This window comes from Magallana gigas, chromosome 2 (genome assembly GCF_963853765.1).
Source record: "Magallana gigas chromosome 2, xbMagGiga1.1, whole genome shotgun sequence".
NCBI classification, from domain to species: Eukaryota; Metazoa; Mollusca; class Bivalvia; order Ostreida; family Ostreidae; genus Magallana; species Magallana gigas.
In genome coordinates this window covers 35,050,880-35,071,928 of record NC_088854.1, presented here as the reverse complement: position 1 = coordinate 35,071,928, position 21,049 = coordinate 35,050,880, and the positions used below count along the sequence as shown (strand labels likewise).

The following is a 21,049-nucleotide window of genomic DNA, read 5'->3' as shown; positions in this document are numbered from 1 at the left end:
ATGTTAACTAAATACATTTTTAAAATGTTTCCTGTCGTCAATTCCGGTCAAGACTTACGGCCGATTTTGTAAATGTTTACGACGTATTTTGTGCAGAGCTGATCTCAGAAACTAATAGTGTGTGACTATGAAATTTTCAGGAAAGGTAGACCATAGTTTAAAGTTGTGCACTACAGTTGTTTTACGCCAATGGCATCATTTTGTGAGGCTCGCCTTGGCACAAAAAATTGGTACGAAGTTTGAATCAAAATTTTTCATACGTTTTGATCTGTATCATTTAATCAGTTTATATTATGTTAAGACATTTAATATAAATAAGGAGAGGGCTCATGATCAAATAGGCAGATTGCCTGCTGCCTAATCCTTATTATGTAATATTTTTACATAATAAAATATTGTTTAAATAAAAATGGGAGAAAAATAAAAGATCTTTTCAACGAAATCAAACAATAGGAGCTGTCTCTTTTAATTAGGGACCAGGAGACTCGTAAAATCGATCAAAATTTTCAAACTCATTTAAATCGTGTTAAAATGACCTTAGACTGCTTTTAAAACCTGATATTTAGGTTGCAGTGGCAATTCTGCGTCTGATCACATCTAACTCGTATTGATTGGATGACATTTAATTTTTTTTTAATTTTCAGCTCCTTTAAATCGTGTTCAAAAGACCTCAGACTAATTTTGAATCATAATTCCTAAGTTTTGTTCTCAATTTTGCATTTGTGTCATCTTTCTTGAATTGACTAGATAGAATTTGAATTGTTTGAAAATTTTAAACTCATTAAAGTTGTGGTAAAATGACATCAGGCCGTTTTTATCACATGATATCTAAGTTGTATAGCACTCTGCGTCTGAAGACATTTTACTCGAATTAATTGGATGAAATTCAGTTTTTTGAAAATTTTTAACTGAATAAAATTTTGTTAAAATAACCTCAGACCGATTTTATCACATGCTTACTAAGTTGCGCTTTTAATTCTGCGTCTAATGACATCTTACTCGAATTGATTGGATAAAAAAAAAGGATTTTCCAATAATTTGAAATTCATTTAAGTCCTTTTACAATTACCTCAGAATAATTTTTTAAAACGTGATATTGGAATTGCGCTTGCAATTCTGCATCTGATGACATCTTTTTGAATTGATTGAATGAAAGGACTATATATATATGATATGGGACTTAAATGGCCCCCTAAAATGAACATTATCATTTAACTGTAACTCTTTGCTTTCTTAATACAGATATATACATGTATGTGATGTGTTTACATAATATTTATTTTGGTTCAAGTGCCGACAATTTAGAAATACCGGTATGGCATCGTAAAGACAATCTTTTCCCGCCATTTTTAGCTTAAAACAGCTTGTTTTCAAGCAGGTTTTTTTTCAGGAAACATAGACCGCATGCTTGAACAAAAAAAATAATTTAATCAGAGATGTATCTACCCAAGACTACTTAGTGACAAAAAAATCTTCCTTGTTCAAGCATGCGCTCTATATATCCCATTCGTAAAAAGATAAAAAAATGTTAATTTTTGACCAATTTTGATTGAATTATAGAAATAGCGTCACTTCTGGCGTCATATACTGCCAGTGAGTGCAAATAAATCAAATAAATAGATGAAAAATATATTTCATATAAACTCTTCTACAAAATAAGTTAACATATTATTGTACCCGAAGCTTTTAAAAAATGGCGAATTATGGGGGCCAAATTTAACTCGTATCATATATAGTTCTTTAAATTTTTGAAAGATTTTAAACTCATTTAAATCGTATTGAAATGACCTCAGACTGATTATGAATATGTTATTTGTAATGCTCTTGAATTTCTGCGTAAAGTGACATCTTTTTCGAAATTATTGGATGAATTTTTGGATTTTCAGAAAATCTAAACTCGTTTAAATCGATAAAAAATAACCGAATCAAAATTCATTCAAAATCTCAAATCATCTCATCATATGACAAATTGGACGGAAGACTCACTCGTTGCTCTTAACGAGATCGTATCTAGTTATTATTAAGGTCTTCCGTTTCCAGATAAAGACCTTACTAAATTCTTCTGTCGGAAACGGAATACCTTATTGTTTCCGTACTGTTTCTTAATATTATAAAGGTGTTCCGTTTTCAACGGAAGACCTTATTGATATTGCTTTGTTTTTTTCCCTATCATTATTATTATTATTATTAAGGTCTTCCGTTTCCAACTGAAGATCTTATTGTTTTTGCTTTGTTTCTTTTCCTCTATTATTAAGGTCTTCCGTTTCCAACGGAAGACCTTTTTGTTATTACTTTGTTTCTTTTTCACTATATTTTTATTGGGTTTTTTCTGTCACGTTTTCTCAAAAACGCCTTGGCCGATTTTGATGAAACTTTCAGATCTCATTCATGACAAAATTTGTATGTAAATCAAGCGAGCTTTTCTTGGTCGTCACTTCCGGTACTGAGATATTAAAGATTTTTTGCTTGTTCACGATTTTTTTCCAAGAGTATTTAAGATAGAGCCTTTAAATTTTCAGAGATGTTAGAGAGTTAACGCCGCAGTGCCCTTTGCATATCCGAAAGTCCACCGTCACTTCCGGTCGTCACCGGAAGGAAATGAAAAACCTTATTTTTTTTTTTTTGTAAAGTTGAATTTTATATATGTTTTTATTCCATAGAGACGCTTGAAACACTTCAGAATATGAAATTCGTTTTAATATCGATCCAAGCATTCCCGAGATTTTGAGTTCAAAAGATCTGAAGCGAGAGTCCGCGAAGCTCAGTTGTAAGAGTGTTGGACTTGTGCCGAATATTTTTTCTTCCCTAATTTGTTTTGTTTAACGATTTTATCTTTAAAATGACTGATTTTATTGTTTTCGTTTTGTTTTTATTATAAATAAAAATAATAACGGCTTTTTATAGTACAAATATAGAGTTAGTTTCTGTTAGCAGTTTGCTAAATTCAGATGCTCGTTGCATCGCCGGCATCAAAGATATTCCGCCGAAGTTCCCCAGCAGTTCGACCGCATTTAAGTTCATTGGATCGCTTTGCCGGTGTAATGAAGAATAATGACCCCCGTAGAATAATGACCGAGGGTCATTTTTCGACGTAGAATAATGACCCCCCGGTCATTAATTGACGCAGAAAAATGACCCCCCGGTCATTATTCTACGTAGAAAAATGACCCTTTTGCCTGAAGAATAAGTGTCATTTTCATAAAAATGAGCACACTCCACATAAAGAAACGTGACCCCTGTAGAATAATGACCCCCTTGTAGATTAAAGTTTTTCAGTATACAGTAAAACACGCTTATAACGAAGTCCCAGGGACGGACAATTTAACTTCGTTAAGGCATAATTCGTTATATCCGTCAAGTTTACAACATGAAATAGAGGCTTGGGGAATGAAATTCACTTCGCTGTAAGCGTCAATTCATTATAAGCGTGTTCGCTATAACCGTGTTTTACTGTATTCTTTAATTATTTGTGAAATTTTTACTGCTGCAGTAGCAGGAATTATAATTCATATTCAAATAAACTTAAAATGAGAGAAGGGCTATATCTTAGAAAATAAAAATCCTTCCGTTATAACAAGACATTGACGTATTGCATCGGAGTATGGTTGTCATCTTAAAGGAGCATGGTCACGTTTTTAGTCAATTTTTTTTTTCGATTTTAATGTTCACGATGCTTCATTAATTTTTTATAGGCAACCAAAATTTGAGTCTCATTATTGGGTTATAAGCAAGTTACAGAGCTTGCAATTCTTTTGACACAATATCGTATATCATCTGTTAAAAAATTGTTTGATAATCATATAATCATTTATTAATTAATACAACAATATAAAATAAAAAATTGCATCCTATCATACTTACAATATATATCATATAATACCATAAAATACCGTACAAAAATTGTGAGATATGATATTGAAACGTATGATATGACATTCTATTGTGTTATACATCATTGTATTTGATCAAATATTACAATGTCATAACATAATACAATATAGTATTATATTAAACGATATCATATTGCAATAATATTACTTATTAGGTTAGTTACTGACTCACTACGGAAATATATTGGGTTGATCAATCTCATAGATGGCGAGGCGAAGCCGAGCCGTCTATGAGATTGATCAACCCAATATATTTTCGAAGTGAGTCAGTAACTAACCTAATAAGTGTTTTGTTTTCCCGAGGACTATCAAGCGACATACCGGTATTCATTTACAAATAGCGGTGATTCATCTCGTCCAGTTAAACTCATTTAAACTCTTAAAAATTATCAATACCACCTATATCAAATACACATAAAAAATCTTCGCTTCACCCATATTACTTACAATGTTTTGTTGCTATTCAATTTTAAACCACTGCAGAGAATTGAGCAAATTCCGAACGCTGCTTGCTCTGCTCCAGACATAACAATGTGACGTCAATATTCAAAGGGCAACTACTCTAATTTAAAAATAATTCCAAAGGGCAACAATTCTAAATATTTTAAGGACTTACTGAACACGATTTCTGTGTTAAATAATATGATATACCGAGATGAGTAGGTGAGGCGGCGGCCAATGACGGCCATATTGCCAAATATAAATCCTCAAAGAACCTACATAGAGATTTATGACGCAATCACGTGCCATGTTTAATCCAATGAAAGTGTGACATTTCAGTCAAAGGGAAAACAATACATCATAACATTGAAACACATATTATCATATTGTATAATATAGTATGATATTGTATTGTATGATACTGTATCGTATTTGATAAATAAAATGATATTGTATTATATGATACAGAATAATTTGATACAACATTGTATCATATCAAATGATACAATATCATGGGATAAAATAAAAAATATTATATTACACAATTATATTATACATATTGTATCATATGATACAATAATATATATAACAACATCATAAAATACAATTTCATGTGATATGATAATATATCATATAAACCAATATCATATAATACACTATCGTATAATACGATATTTTATAATATTACAATCTCATATATATAATTTCATTTGATGTAATTCTATGTTACAGAAACCAATATCATATTATACAATACTGTATGATACAATATCATAGAATATACAATATTATATCATAGGATGTAATATTATATATTGCAATATCATATGTAATAGTATCATGTGATTAAATAATTAATTAATAATACAATATAATATTATACAATATCGTATCATAATATGCAATACTATACATAACAATATCATGATACAATATCATATCAAAAAATATTAATGATGAAAAAATGATACAATATTATATCGTATCCTTTAACGTTTTACAATATAACATGGTATTATATTGTATCCTATTAAACAATAGTGATTCATATCATACAATACTATATCATAGAAATCATGTTTTATCTCATACGTGCGGTGTATATTACCCGTGTGATAAACTTTTGCTATATCAAACGGGTGATGCTTTATCAAATACTTCCGGTCCGAACTATTTTTGACACAGCCCCTCGCTTCAACGCTTCAGTGACCTATTTTCGAAGATTTGCAAGTACTTTCAAAATAACTATATCTACTACAAAAATTGATATTAAATGGATTTTGTCAAAAATTTAGATTCAAATATGAAGGAAAACACATAACTGCGTAGCACAGGCGTCGGAACCGGGGGGGGGGGAGGCTTAGCACCCCCCCCCCCCACCATTTCTTTGCAAAGTTATACATAACCGTACCCAAAAGACCCTTTTTTCTTGTTTGACAAGATTTTATTTAAAAGTTTAGCCCCTTTCCAATATTCAATTTGCTTTGTGTACTTTTAAAACTGCAAATTACGTTAACTATTAAGGTGTTCATCCTGACGACGCGATCGCGATGAAGGTTGTGTTCATATAGCCTACAAGAACTTACCGAAATAATGTTTATTAGACTTTTATTTTACCACCAGTAAGCATCCTTATTCACTATTTTCAATTTCGAATCATTAGACTAGGCGTAGTGTTTCTTTTATAAAACTTAGGGCGAATTTATTGATCAAAAACTAGTTCGAGTTTAGGTTTATGGTTTGATAATAGTTTCATATCTGTTTAAAACCAGTTGGGTGGTTTCAAGGTTTAACACTAAATGGAAAGTTAGTTTGGAAAAATGGCTGTCATTGCACTCATTTAGAATTATAATGGCTGTCATTGCACTCGCATACCTACTGGTTTTGTTCTTGAAATTTAAAGAAGATAATTTTTTAACTCATCTGCATTTGTATGAAAGTCTTTATTAAACAGTGCAGACAAATTTTTCCTGGCAATACCCACATATTAGGTTATTCTGCAAACCCATTGAAATATTGGCTTTTAACATCATATCAATATTTTGGAAAAGTAGATGCCGCTATGAAAAACTATATTAATATTTAGTTTTCTACACGTATGTCAATAGAGATCATTTGATTTACTTAAGGCGTTTGAAACGAGTTAAAAATGACACTGGTTTCAAGTGAAATATCCACTTATTACGTGGTCTAAGCTCAAAAGCCAGACAAATCTTGATGATTTCAAAGAGCTGTAGTTGAATGGCCAGCATTAATGAAATAGACAGACGAACTTATCACATGCATTACAATGTGTACTAAAAAAATGTTATGAGCAGATCTTTCAATGAATTCTTTTTTTTTCATCAACCACTTTGAAAGTTTATCGTTTGCCTGTTGTAAATTGCAAAGGGTAATTCTCAGTGTTAGTATTAATGGAATCGCTCTCTTCCACATTATTATTTTGGTCAGTACTATATATACTATCATAGATCCTTTGAGACACATATGTTTAACGTTAGAACGATACCAATATGCTTCGCTGAGTTCATTCTTTGACACATGTGCCACACTAGAGTATCAACAACTCCCTTTCGGATACCTCTCCGCCATCTTGAAAGGATTTAAAACCCCCGAAACCGCACTCGAAGGTGGTTTTAGGTTTCTTGGAAACTTGTTTCAGTTTAAAGCCAATAAATACGAAAACTAGTTTTAGTTTAAAACTAGTTCAAAACCAGTTTTGCAAATAAATGAAAAGTTTGCAAAACCGAATTAAAACCTAAACTAGTTTTTGATCAATAAATTCGCCCATAGGTTTTATACAGCTCGTTGAAATGGTTATATTCGTTCGGCAAGCCTCGCGAATATATACACCATTTCAACTCGTTGGATAAAGCAAATATAAAATCACACAATATAGATATCCTCTATATATCATTTAACATCTACCTATCAAGCAGGTTTGAGTGAGGTAGAAGATTTCTTCAGCATCCTTGATAATGGAGATCAGGCTCTGCATCTGAAGCAACCTCTGCGTTTCATTTATGATATAGTTAAATCAACTATGCAAGCTATCAGCTATGAAACATGTGACCTGTTCCAAAAAACTAAACCTCATCAAGCATCATAAACCTATGGCTGAGATTCAGCATTCAAGCCTGTCCGGTGCATCAGTATCATGAGACGCAACATCCATTCAGGTTAGGTGAAGTTTGCAAGTTTGGTAAAGATAGGACAAGTAATAGCTTAGATACAGGACCTGCAATAAAAACTTTAACCAGCTCTGGACGCCGACGCCGGGAGTGTTGCATAAGCCCCCCTTGACTTCGTCTCGGTAAGCTAAAAAGGCAAAAGTGGGAAGATTCGAAGGCGAGAGTGCGAAGTTCCAAAGGCAAAGAAGCGATAGTAGCATCACTTCTTCGCCTTCGCAACTTAGCACTTTCGTATTCGCATCTTTGCGCTTCGCCGTCGCATCTTCTATATTCTTCATATTGTTCATGAATTATACTTGCATTGAGGATTTCCGCTATTACAAACTGCTGGTTTTGCAAGTGCATCACCCAGAATTAATGATGAAACCAAAATTATGAAAAGTTTACTCCAATGTTAGGCATTATAACCAAGCTGAAGTTAGTAGGCACTGACAGCAGCCATTACGCCAGTAGAGGTTAACGGCCAATAAGGAAAATCGTCAAAGTACTGAGAGTACTCGTACAGAAAATATATTTTACTTTATCGTCGGCCTACTTTAGTAAGTTAGTTAATATCAAGATGATAAATGCATCAATATTTGTATGAGCATTGGTAACTTTGGATACAATAAAGACCGTGTGATCAAAATCAAAGGGGATATAAACCCCTGACATGGGCCCTAACCTTTTATCAACGCTTTTAGAAACAATCTTTTCTTCTTATAATCGGTCAGTGTTTATTATCTATAAAGATTTACTATAGTCAGGTACTATTCACACATTTGCTCTAAAAGAATAAAGTCTATTCATGATCACAAATACAACATTACAACAATTGTTTAGAATATTGATGTTCATGTATTACGTAAAAGAAAACAAAATTAACGCAAAATGACTTTTTAAAAATCACTTTCCTCAAGAAATGTAGATAAGAAGAATTCATATTCCTACGTTACCTGCCCCCTTAGTCTTTTTCCATAAAGATATATACATGTATCATTCTAAGATTGACAATTCATTCACCAATGAATATTGCTTATATTATTACAACAATTATTCTTTATTTGCGTCATTTCCCGCCATATGTCGACGAGAGAAGTGACTTAACTGTCAATTTGTGGCAATGTAAAAGTGTTTTGTGCGTGCTTGCTACGGATATGAAAAACTTTATACAGCGATTTATTTACAAATTTGGTGTTTATAACTTCAAAATCAGTTGAACAGAGTGAAAAATTAAGTAATTTCAAAGTCATATCTTGATTACGGGGTAACCAATTTCTATTCATGTTTAGGGGGGGGGGGGGGGTCATTTTTCTATGGGGGTCATTTTTCTTCATGTTTAACATGAAGAAAAATAACCCCTGGGTCTTTTTTCTTCAGAAAAATCCAATTAATCTTCAGCTAAGGGGGTCATTATTCTACGTCGAAAAAATGACCCCCGGTCATTATTCTACGGGGGTCATTATTCTTCATTACACCGGCATCAAAGAAATGCCGCCATCTCAATGATTGTATACACACAACATTTAGCAATGCACCAACGTTTTCAGTATTTTACATGGCTTTAAAAGAAGGGCTGTTTTGTATTTATTCAAACATTTAGATATGTTTGCATGTATGCATGCATTTATTGACAAATGTTGCGTTTATATTGAATTCCTGAACACTAAAAAATCGCTCTCTCTCTACGAATATTTACATGTAAGTCCGTTTTTTGATACACATTTAAATATTGTAACTGCGTTTCTGCGGGATAGTTTTTTTTTCATGAATTAATATTATGCTCATTTTTATCAATTAAAAGTAAAATTACATGTAGAAATATGTTTTATGCCTTTTGTAAATATTACATATTTTCTTTGTTTTGCTCGTAAATGTAAAGAAGGTCATGACTGTCGTGTTAGACGTGCTTTTATCGAATTTTCCATTGTATTGGGATCGGTATACGGGACATACTAAAGACCTGAAATACTAAAGACTTGAATGACATGAACTTTTATATAAATGATGTATTTGAATTTCTATGTGCTGCATCAAATAAAATGACTTTGTGTGTGAATCTATTATATTGCTATGTGCTTTGTGGTAGATTATCATGAAATGACATCATTTTTTAAAGCAAAAATATGAAAACACTGAAAATTTGTATGGACCTGAAAATTTGAGCTAACCTGATTTATTTTTTAATTCTTTTGAAATAACAATGATTATCCTTATAAACTGTAGTGTAAATAAGATTTATAATTCCATTTTGGAAAAAAATTATCGAACTCTAAAATGTTAAAAACGAGTTGCTGAAAATATAGTAATTAAAATCAAAATCTACAATTAAAATTAGTACAACCAACTCGTTATTTTCTTTGTAGTGATGATTCATACAACAATTATATTTTTGCGGCCCACTTGACGCTTGCGTCAATATGATTTCTTGTAAGCATTTGAATAAGATCTACTACAGGTAACATGAAGTAATGAGACTAGAGGCTAATTTACATTTGGCGTCAAAAAAGTAAATACGTATTTTTTTCTAGTTACGGGATATTGTCTACGGATGTTATTATTTGAAATTCACTGTTTAATGATTTTATGACAAGTCTGTTGACTGTCTGGGATTAGGAAAAACCATTTTTTTTATTAACCGAATGCTTAAGACTGGTTGTTTAGACATAACACTTGGGTATCGAGTGGATTCGGGAAAATGGGGAATAAATAACCATACTATATTTCTAAAGATGTAGGTCATTTTATTTGCCGACTTACCAGAATTTTTTATCACACAGTTATAGTCGGCAAAGAAAAACTTGAGACAAAAAGAAATATAATCGATATGAAAAAGCAGATAAAACAATTATTTTCTTTATCAAATCGATTTCTGATTAATTCATATCTCTCTCTCTCTCTCTCTCTCTCTCTCTCTCTCTCTCTCTCTCTCTCTCTCTCTCTCTCTCTCTCATCATACATATGTATTTTTTAGCGTATGGCATTTTATATATCTTATTTGTGAAACCTTTAGAAGTAAAAAATAAATCCATAAATTAACAACGTTTTAAGAAAACGGCTACGCCTGTCACATCATTCCTTGATTTCGATCCTTTTATTTTTTGTGGAAATTACGCAAAAAATTACGCAGCTTAATATATCACTCAATATGTTCAAAATTCCTAATGTATTCTGCCCTAGGTGTTATTATGTTAGATTGAAACCCGGCATTTACAATGTATTATTCAGACTGCAGAACGTTAACTGGCCTAAATTAAACTAAATTAAGGATTGGTAGGTTCGCAATGTTCGGTGGTCAGAATGACTTAGAAAAAAATTAATTTTGGTTAGAATGCGCTTTCTAATTGGTTTCGAAACAATTTATATCCGTGAAGCGGTTAAAAAGCATACACTGACTCAACCCAATTTATGAGTATACTTTGGATAGCTATTACCTTAAAGATGAACATAACAAGTAGATGGTTAGGTATGCTCAAAATACCCCCCTCCCGATATACATGATTATGAGAAACAACTAAATATCGTTATTCCTACTATTTAGATTACCAAAATCATAGTCTCCTGGCTACAGTAACAGAGGTGATTTATTTATAATTCTTTGGCCGGAGAAACCGGGTTGTAGTCTTAATACCGATTTGTCGTTCATTATGTCCCACTTCATTTACTTGGTTTTTCCCTATTATAGTGCGAGGAATAGATTTTCAATTAAAACTATGGAACGCCTCAACTGCCTTATGCTACGGAAGCGTATTAGTGTCACATATACACTTCACATTTTTTTATTTTCTACACTTTAAAGTGTAAATTTTACATTTTAATCTGTAAATTTCACACTTTAATCTGTAAATTTCACACTTGACTCTATAAATTGTACACTTTAACCTGTCAATTTTACACTTTAATCTGTAAAATTCACACTTTAAAGTGTAAAGTTCACACTTTAAAGTGTAAAATTTACACTTTAATCTGTAAAATTCAACTTTAATCTGTAAATTTTACACTTTAATCTGTATATTTTGCACTTTAATCTGTAAATTTTACACTTTAATCTGTAAAATTCATACTTTAATCTGTAAAATTTACACTTTAATCTGTAAATTTTACACTTTAATCTGTAAAATTCACACTTTAAAGTGTAAAATTCACACTTTAATCTATAAAATTCACACTTTAATCTGTAAAAATTCACACTTTAAAGTGTAAAATATACACTTTAATCTGTAAATTGTACACTTAAATTGATTAATTAACACACTATCTTGTAAAATTGGCTTATATATACACACACATTGGAGAGTATTGATCATTTCTGATGGGTTGATCGAAGCATTATGGACTGAAATATTTTAATTGGTAAATATTTCAAACTTTGTCTTAAATACAGTGACATCATTACACAGTGATATTTTTAAAAAAACCGTGGATTTTTCAAATAGATATAAGTGGTTCTATGCCTCGGCTTTTTTCCACAATTTCTTTTATGCTTTTACAATAAAAATAACAAATAGTGTTGAATAACAGATCATTCAAAGAATATACATTATGTATCATTATGTCTAAACCTCGATTTAGCATAAGTACGTTCGGTACTTTGAGTTGTGTACGTACTACAAAAACTTGATTAAATAGAATTGTACTGTATACAAATGAATAAAATTGATGGTTAAACTAGTAAAAGTCTTGTATACATTTAGCAGGCTTGAAGACTGTGTATTTGCATTTAAGTGAACAAAAAGTCAAAACCCCAAAACATTGTTACAGATAATTCTACATTTTATGTTGCGGCCACCATATAATTATGTGGTAGCCGGCTGGCCGTCAGATAAATTAGTGGTGGTCGCTAGTTTTTAGTCCATTAAATTATCACTTTTTTAGTTTTTGTGAAAATTTTAAACTGATTGAAAGAGACGAGGGAAACGGCTTGCATTATAAAAAGCACTTAGCGTTGAACATTTTTGGCCATGTGACACTGATACATTTTGTCTAAGAGAATTTAATCATAACTGTTTCAGTTTTTGAAAAATTGAATACTGTTAATGAGAACTCATTTCTCGATTGCAATGTTTATTATTAAAGCAAGATCAAAGAAATGCCAAACATTTGATTAAAACAGCCATGTAGTGATGACATAGTATTCACACTTTAAAGTGTAAAATTCACACAAGCATATTTTTTCTTCGTAACTTTTATCAACTCTATACATAAACACTGGCCTAGTTCCAACATTGACCCAGTCACTAGCAGCAATGTGGCTTATCTACGTCAGAGAAAGATGCATGCTGGGGAAAAATGGATTACCTCCATAAACCTTTCACCGGGAGTGTTGAATTGATAAAATCTCTTGATATAAATAAACAAAAAGGTTACAGACCTCAGTTTCAAAAGGCATTTAAAATTTATTAAGCAACAATTAATTTTTCATGTTCACTTCCTTTAAAACATATATTGCCAAAACTACATGTAGGGCTTGTGTCACTCATCAGGTGAAACTAGATTCAAAAGTGAATCATTCATTAAAGTGCCACCTTCATTATATTTGTTGGAACCTGCATCGACATCTTTATGTGTCAAACGACCCAAGTCCCCTAATCATTACTAGTCCTTGTTTAGGCGCCTTCAAATTCGATGTCAATTTTATTTATAAGTGCGCTTTATGTCGTAGGTTGATTGTTTTAATCCTGCAGGCGGACGCCTTCAAATTTTGTCAAGATTTATCAGCTAATTTCTTGGAGGAGCTAAATATATATTACCTTTTTCATGAGTAATAAATTTCATCTGAGATAAACCAATGGGAAAACCTGACCATAAAAGGGAGATAATCCCACTATATAACCACCTTTCCGTGGTAGAAAATGTACCATAACACCATTTTTTTAAAGGAAGAAAGTGCTACGTAATTTGTCCGAAGGAAGGGGGGGGGTGGTGGCACTATATAACATCGGTAGGAACATGAATTGCTTATGCAAAATTCCAATAATGGTTGTTCATTATACGAAAGTAAACCCTGTTACAGCTATAAAACAAAATCTTTCTTAACCTCATCTTCCTGGTACAACATGCCTGTAAATACTTAGATAAAATTGGGCATTTCATTTTTTTAATTAGGCAATCAAATCTTATTTCATTAATGGTTATTATTGTATACAATAAAAAAAAACATTCCAGCATCTTTTCGTCATCAAAAGAATTGGAATTGATTGGAATGAAATCCTTAAAGGGGCATGGTCACGATTTTGGTCAAATTTTATTATTATATTTTTATTATTTACAATGCCTTAGAAATGCACTTCGAATGATCAAATAAAGTCTGGGAGTCATTCGTTGAGGTTTAAGCAATATACAGGGCTCACAATTCTTTGTCATGTAAACAAGGCTCGTGCCCTGTTTTTGTTTACATAGGTTCAATATACCAGTAAAAAACTTTTTCCAGCTTATTTGTCTATCTTTTTATTTATTGTAGGCATAAATAAACAGTTCCTAACGATTAAAACATTCGTTTTAGGCTTAAAACCGAAATTTTTACTTCAACGTTCAAAATGTAAACAAACGCTTTGTTTACATAGCGAAGAATTTCAAGCTCTGTAACTCGCTTATTACTCAACGAATGACACTCAAATTTCGGTTGCCTATTAAAATGCCCCTCTTAAGCATTGTAGATATTAAAAGCGGAAAAATATTTTTGACCGAAATCGTGGCCATGCCCCTTTAAATAAACAGTCGATAGAGCGTTGGTGCGGTGATACGATGACGATAGCGCGATAGAGAACTAACAATGACACGATAGAGCATCGCGTCATCGCTTTCGTACTATCGCGTTATCGCTATCGTACCATCGCGTCATCGCGCTATCACTTCAGCGTGCCATCGCACCTTATGAACTTGGGGCAATTTCATGACACACAGTCAGGTCATAAGCAATGTTTGTGTGAAGTAAGAACTTTCAGTGTTTCTCCATAAGTATTAAGATATTAACCAGAAACAAATTTTGCACAGACAGACTGATAGACAAGATGATTCCTATAACCCCCACTCTCCTCCTCCAAAAAACTTTGTTAAGGGGGTGGATGGGATTAAATAATACGCTTTTAAATAATGTCTTGGTATTTTTGGGGTTCATCAAAGTATCATTGGGGCTTACTTAGGTATCATTACAACTAAATTACAGTATCATTGGTAAGTTAATGTTAATCGGGGTCTGGTTGGGGTTAATTGTACACGTTTATTCTTGTATCGATGAGATTTATTTCTGTATCATTTGGAAAATAAAAATTCATTGGTGAATGAATCATTGCACAGAGCACATTTTAGGTTTATTGTGGTTCGTGAGGGGTTGGGATATCAGTGGGTTCACTGGGAAATCAATCGGTGAATAAAACACCGCGTAGTTGAAATTTCATTCATTTGTGTAACGTGTTGGTACATAAAATTCATTAAGTGTATTAATTATGAACATACTTAGTATCATTAGGGTATCATTGGGGTTCATTGGGGTATCATTGTGGTTCATTGGGGTAAAAAGACGCACCCTCTATTTTTGCGTTAACAGCAAAATTGTTGGCACATCAATACCGTTCATTGTTTTTAAAGTAGGCTTCTATGCGAGAGACCTGCAAGTTAGAGACTTAATGCTCTTTTCGAAGGGGTTGTCAGTTCTACCTTTTTTTCTGTTTCAATGATTTTTTTGTTTTTATTTACTGCTTATAAAAGACGGTCTGGCATTAATACAAGATATGGATGGAAAAGCATTGAAAACTTTTAGAAATCTAGTGAATTCCTAAATGAGGGCATTGAGAAAACATGCGTTGGTTTTGCAAAAGCTGTAATGGATGGGGTTTGATTTGTTTGTTTAGCATTCAATTAAATCTGACGCGCGGTCATAATTCAGTTATTGCAGGAGATGACACGGGTAAGTTTTTGTGATCGGCTTCGGCCGATCACTATCGTGTCCATATGAGGCATCCGGCAAATGCTTCCACGTGCGCACACATTCCGCTTGCATAAGTAGTTCTTATAAAAACTTGAAGTTTGGTTTAGTATTTATATAACATTTTACTCAGTTGTCTTTCAATTCATTACCTTAAGAGATGCAAACATACATAAAATACAGTTCGACCTGTTAATTCAAGAATGCACATTTTGTCTCACGCGTAAGAATTTCGATCGAAAGATTCATTCAGTAATGTAGTTGACCTCGATGAACTGACCCCAATCATAAGAAGATGCTCCATGAACTGACCTCGATCTATTGATGTTGCATAGTAGTAGCTATGAAGACGGCTTGATTTATAAACAAGGTTACGTTATAATGCGACCTCAGTAGCAAGTTATGATGGCATTCAATGTTTTTGAGTCGCATTAATTTAATAGAACTCTTTCTTTGTATACGTGTAAATGCTCTTTGAAGAGCCCTACTCAGTATTCTGAAGAAGAAGAAGATACATTAACATTTAATAATTACGTTAAAAATATAAAACTAGACAAGGAGTTTACGAACGACTTTTCTCAAATTTATTTCAAAATTAAATTTGTTGACGGTTTATAATGATGAAATTATGGTGTACAGATTCAAAAAATTCCATATTTTGTAAAAATACAGTACTTTTTAAATTATTTTAAATCAATATGATCATGTTGATTGCTTCTAGATATCAATATATCATTATTGCCGATCATTCCTTTAAAAGGAATACTTGTTTTGTTTTGATGTTTGTTTCACGCACAATACAAATACTAGGGATATGCTTAAAATTCTAGTAAACTTCAGAGTGAAATTAGATACATCAAAATAAACATCTTATGTCTAGCTTTTACTTTTTGATGCATTAATTTTCTCAGCACATACGTCGCGTTATGTTTGGGTGAACCCACACATAACTTAATCTTTGATGAGGTCACCATTGGACGGTGTTTTGAGATAAAGTGAAGCTGGTTCTGGACTTACATTCACTGGTATCTGATTTTTTTCTCACATGATCATGTTTACATACATGTAAAGGCAAATCAGTTTAAACGAGAAAATAAGAAAGATACAGGAAAAACTTGAACGGGTATATGCTTTGCATCTTCCCAAGTCAAGGTTTTCCGCTCTTCTATTCACCGACGACCGACTAGGCAGAGTTTCACGGGGTTTAGAGACCCCGTTCTCTGCTAATGTTAATTGCATTGATCAATGTTGGGCCGTTGTCAAATAAATGAATAAATAAATACCGGCTAAAGTAAGTAATTGACTAAATGCTATTTATGTTTACTCCGAGTTAATCTATCTTTTCTACAAATTTGATACATATAAACAACTTGTTCATACCATTTTTTTTTCAATACGAAAAGAATGCATATATTTTTTTAAATTTCATTTAAAAACATGACAAGAAGAAAGTTATGATCTTTTATGAATATTTTATCTGTATGGAATCTAAATCTGATCAATAACCTCAATAGTTGCACAATGATTATATTAAATCTTTAAATTTAAACCTTACTTCGAATATATGTAAATTTTATTTAAAATTGCTTAATATAAGACAGGCTATCAAAATAATTCAGCATTCAATTAGATTTTAAATCTCAATAACTACTTACCAAGACACAGGTATTTTCTCTTTACTGGGCAGATTAGATTCTAACCTTACACGCTGTACTGGCTGGCACTCATTTACCGATAAGGACAAGACGTCAGAGTGCATTATTGAAAAACATTCTGCCATATGTCCACAGTGATAATATTTGAGTATCCAATGTTTTACCAAACAGAAATGTTTAGCAAAAGTCCTTGATGTGTCAATAATGCTTTTAGCTAACCAGTGACTTAAAAAATATCAAAAAATCAGAATAAGTCCGGGGTAACGATTGATGGAAAGAATGACCAATGAAGTCAAAAGTCCTGCAGTTACTTTCCCACCTTACATGTATATGTAGTGTGACTGCCATAATGAGATAAAGTATTCTGGATTTGGAGAGTGGGGTTGACCTCTTGAATGAATGATTAGAAATTCGTTGCATCTTCTATTTGCCATAGATGATAAGTCTTTTACGGACTTTAAGAAGGATTTTTGATGCATTTAAGGTTTGATAATGAACCTTGTCAATTGTAGATCCAGAAATACCTCATGTATTTATTAATGTTGCCCAAACACGTGTCAGTGTTTGCTTATTCTTTTTATCTCTTGGCTGTTATAACTGTCACCTAAACATGTGACATAAAAATTAAAAGCACGGTCCGTCCAATTATTGTGTACTATTTCAATAAAAAAAACCTTCAAAGGCTCTATTTCGTACAATTTACACATGTTCGTCATGGGCGACTCTGAAGACGCAATAACCTACCAAAACAACAAGCTTAAAAAGAATCAAACCACTTATTATATACGATGTAGTTGAACCTCGTTTCAACCGTTTCGTTTTAAAGGCTCAATTTCAAAACATATCAGGTCAGCTTAGATATTGAAAGAAATCTCTTTTTTTATATAAATTAAAACTTAAGGGCAATGGAAAACACACTGTCCAAAAATCAAACAAAAAAGTAAATGATAAAATAATAAAGGTTATAATGCGAACTCTATCATAAATGCTTTAAAAAAAATTAAGAATTTTGCTCCTCTCTTTTTGGGTAACTATTTCATGTCACCTTTTATCTAAATATTTTGCAATACATATTGATTATATATGTATATTTATATTTTACAATGCCAAATAAACCATATTGAGTAAAATTATTAAGAGTAAACAATATATTTACAGAGTTTAGTAAGGGACTATATTTTGTGGCGGTCTGTTTTCAAGAAGAAAATAAACAATTTTTACAAGAGGTACTGTGAACAAGCTTACAATTGATACCCCCTGCTAAGAAAAAATCATAACTCATGTATTTTTACTATTATAGAAAATATTGGATGAATCTATTTCACCGTCCATATTCTATAAATAAAAACTGCTCTGTTAATGCATGAGGACATTTGCATCCTTATGTTAACAAACATGACTCGAATCAAACGAAAATCCACATGTCAAGCAGCCATTTAATATAAACATTTTGAATTTTTGGTGTACTGAGCCCGATTTTTTTTCCGATTTTTTTTTTCCACAATTTTTTCCCCAAAAAAATACATCAGGGCAGGCCATTTTCAGAGAAACGGGGATGAGAATCTAAAAGATAATTTTATGTGGCCTGAGACAAGCAAGGTTTTTATCAAATTTTAGCTTCTAATTATTTCCATTAATACAAGACATGGCACAGACAGGAATTAAGCATTTTTAAAACAACGACCTTGAACTGCTTCAATTGACCTTGTGTCAAGGTCATGACACACCCTCGGATTATAAGCAAGGCTTATGTAAATTAAGAACTTCTAATATTTGTCCATAGGAAAGATATGGACCGGACTTGAATTTTGCATTTTTCTGCCAGTGACCTTGACCTTGTCCAAATGACCGTGTGAAAATTAAAATCATGGAGTGTAGCATTCAAAATTGTAGGGCCGGTAGTATTTCGTGCATGTCTAATGCATTCTTCTTTAATGAAACCTTTAAACACAGATGGGCTATGAGCGCTCTGTCTGTGTAGATATTGAAAGTTGTTTGTAGGTTTGATAAATGACTTGATGTCAAGCTTGTTAAAGGTTTAAAATCTGGGGCCTTTGTAAACTGTAGTATCAAGAAAATTCAAAGACGATGGTGAGACTTCAAACGTAAATTGAAGATGCTTGTGACAATGATTGCCAATTTGAATAAAATCCTCTTTTTACTCTATGGTGCTATTGAATATAATAAAGCCATCATCCCGATATCTTCCATGGAACAAAATGTTGTTTGCATGACGAAATTGTGTAACAATATGCTGCGTGATTTGATACATTCTAATGTCACAAATTTCTGGACTTGGAATTGCAACCATGCTTGCTTCAATGATTTGCTTGTAGAATTTTCCGTCCAATTCAAAGTAATTGTTTTCTAAAACGCATTTCAATAAAAGCGTTAGCTCCTTGGGTGTGGGATAAGGAATGTCTGATTTAATTGTATTAGCCTGCGTGTAAGTCTCGTGCACCGATGAAAGGAGTTCATTGAATTCCATGTTTGTGTACATGCTTGTCACGTCATAAGTAATTAATAATGCGTTAGATGGCGGCGTGAGGCTTTCAATTTTGTTAATAAAGTCCGCAGTGTCTTTAATATACGTTAATTGTTTTTGTACGATAGGGACGAGAAAGTGATCGCAGTACTGTCCTATTTTCCTTGTCGGCGTGTTGCATTGCGCGATAATTGGTCTACCAGGTGGTAATTTTCTGATGCTGCATTGACCGTTCATTAAAGCGTTGTAAATGTGTTCAGGAATTTTGTGGGTTTTTGGTAGAAGATAAAGATGACCATATTTAATGACGGTTTAATGTCATTCAGAAACTTGTAAGTTTCTTTGTCTACTGACCCATTTATCAGATGACCTTAGGTCAAATTCATTACACACCCTTACGTCATAAGCAATCTTTGTGTGAAGTAAGAACATTCAATGCTTCTCCATAAGATAGATATGGACCGGACATGAATTTTGCACTTTTTCTGCCAGTGACTTTGACCTTTCCTAAATGACTGGGTCAAGGTCATGACACACCCTTAGGTCATAAGCAATGTTTGTGTGAAGTAAGAATTTCCAATGTCTCTCCATAAAAAAGATATGGACCGGACACGAATTTTGCACTTATTCTGCCAGTGACCTTGACCTTTCCCAAATGACCTTGGGTCAACCACCCTTAGGTCATAAGCAATGTTTGAGTGAAGTAAGAACTTCCAATGTTTCTCCATAAGAAAGATATGGACCTGACACGAATTTTGCACTGACGGACGGACGGACGGACAGACGGACGGACAAGGTGATTCCTATATACCCCCCAAACTTCGTTTGCAAGGAGTACAGTGTATAATAACTCAATAGTTTTAGAGAAATGTTAATTTAGTCTCCTTTTTTCAAAAAATTGAACATCCAAACTTTCAGGAGAGACAAAACAATGTATGAAGATATGTTTACTATGTTCTGTATTATCCGGCGTAACTTCCGATCGTCACAAAAAGTACTAAAAGATTCACATATTCTCTTCTTGTTTTTATTTCTTGAGAATTCTTGACATTATATTCAATATCCATTTTTGTGTTAACAAGATAAATGGAATTTTTGTACAGATTAAAGAGGTTTGTTCCTCTGTTTTTGGGTAGCCATTTTGGGTCACCTCTATTCTGGAAATTATGCATATTGATTCTACTCATAAATTCATATTTTATGATGCCAATTAAACTATTTAAAATAAAAAAGAAAAGGAACAATGACATATTTACAGAGTTTAGTATGGGACTATTTTTTGTGGCGGGAGGTTTTTAAGAAGAAAATGAACATTTTTCTTAACTCAGTTGTTTTAGAGTACCGTCACTTTAGCTTCCTTATTATTAGTGCAAATAAAATTTCCAGATAGTTTTTCAATTAGAATATCTTCATTTCGTTATGAAAAACATATTTTTACAAGTTTTCAATATTTCTTTCGACACATATTGGCTAATTTAACTTAT

General features: G+C 32.6%; 1 protein-coding gene across 2 annotated transcripts in view; it reads right to left on the bottom strand.

Moving 5' to 3' along the window:
* LOC105320727 (estradiol 17-beta-dehydrogenase 2) overlaps window positions 1-17,413 on the bottom strand; it is an 80,235-nt gene extending 62,822 nt beyond the window's left edge. For both annotated transcript variants that reach the window (XM_034445893.2, XM_066076342.1), the window contains exon 1: window positions 17,081-17,413. The gene's annotated coding sequence lies outside the window, so the exon portion shown is untranslated. The remainder of the gene's footprint in view (window positions 1-17,080) is intronic.
* Between the last annotated feature and the right edge of the window lie 3,636 nt (window positions 17,414-21,049).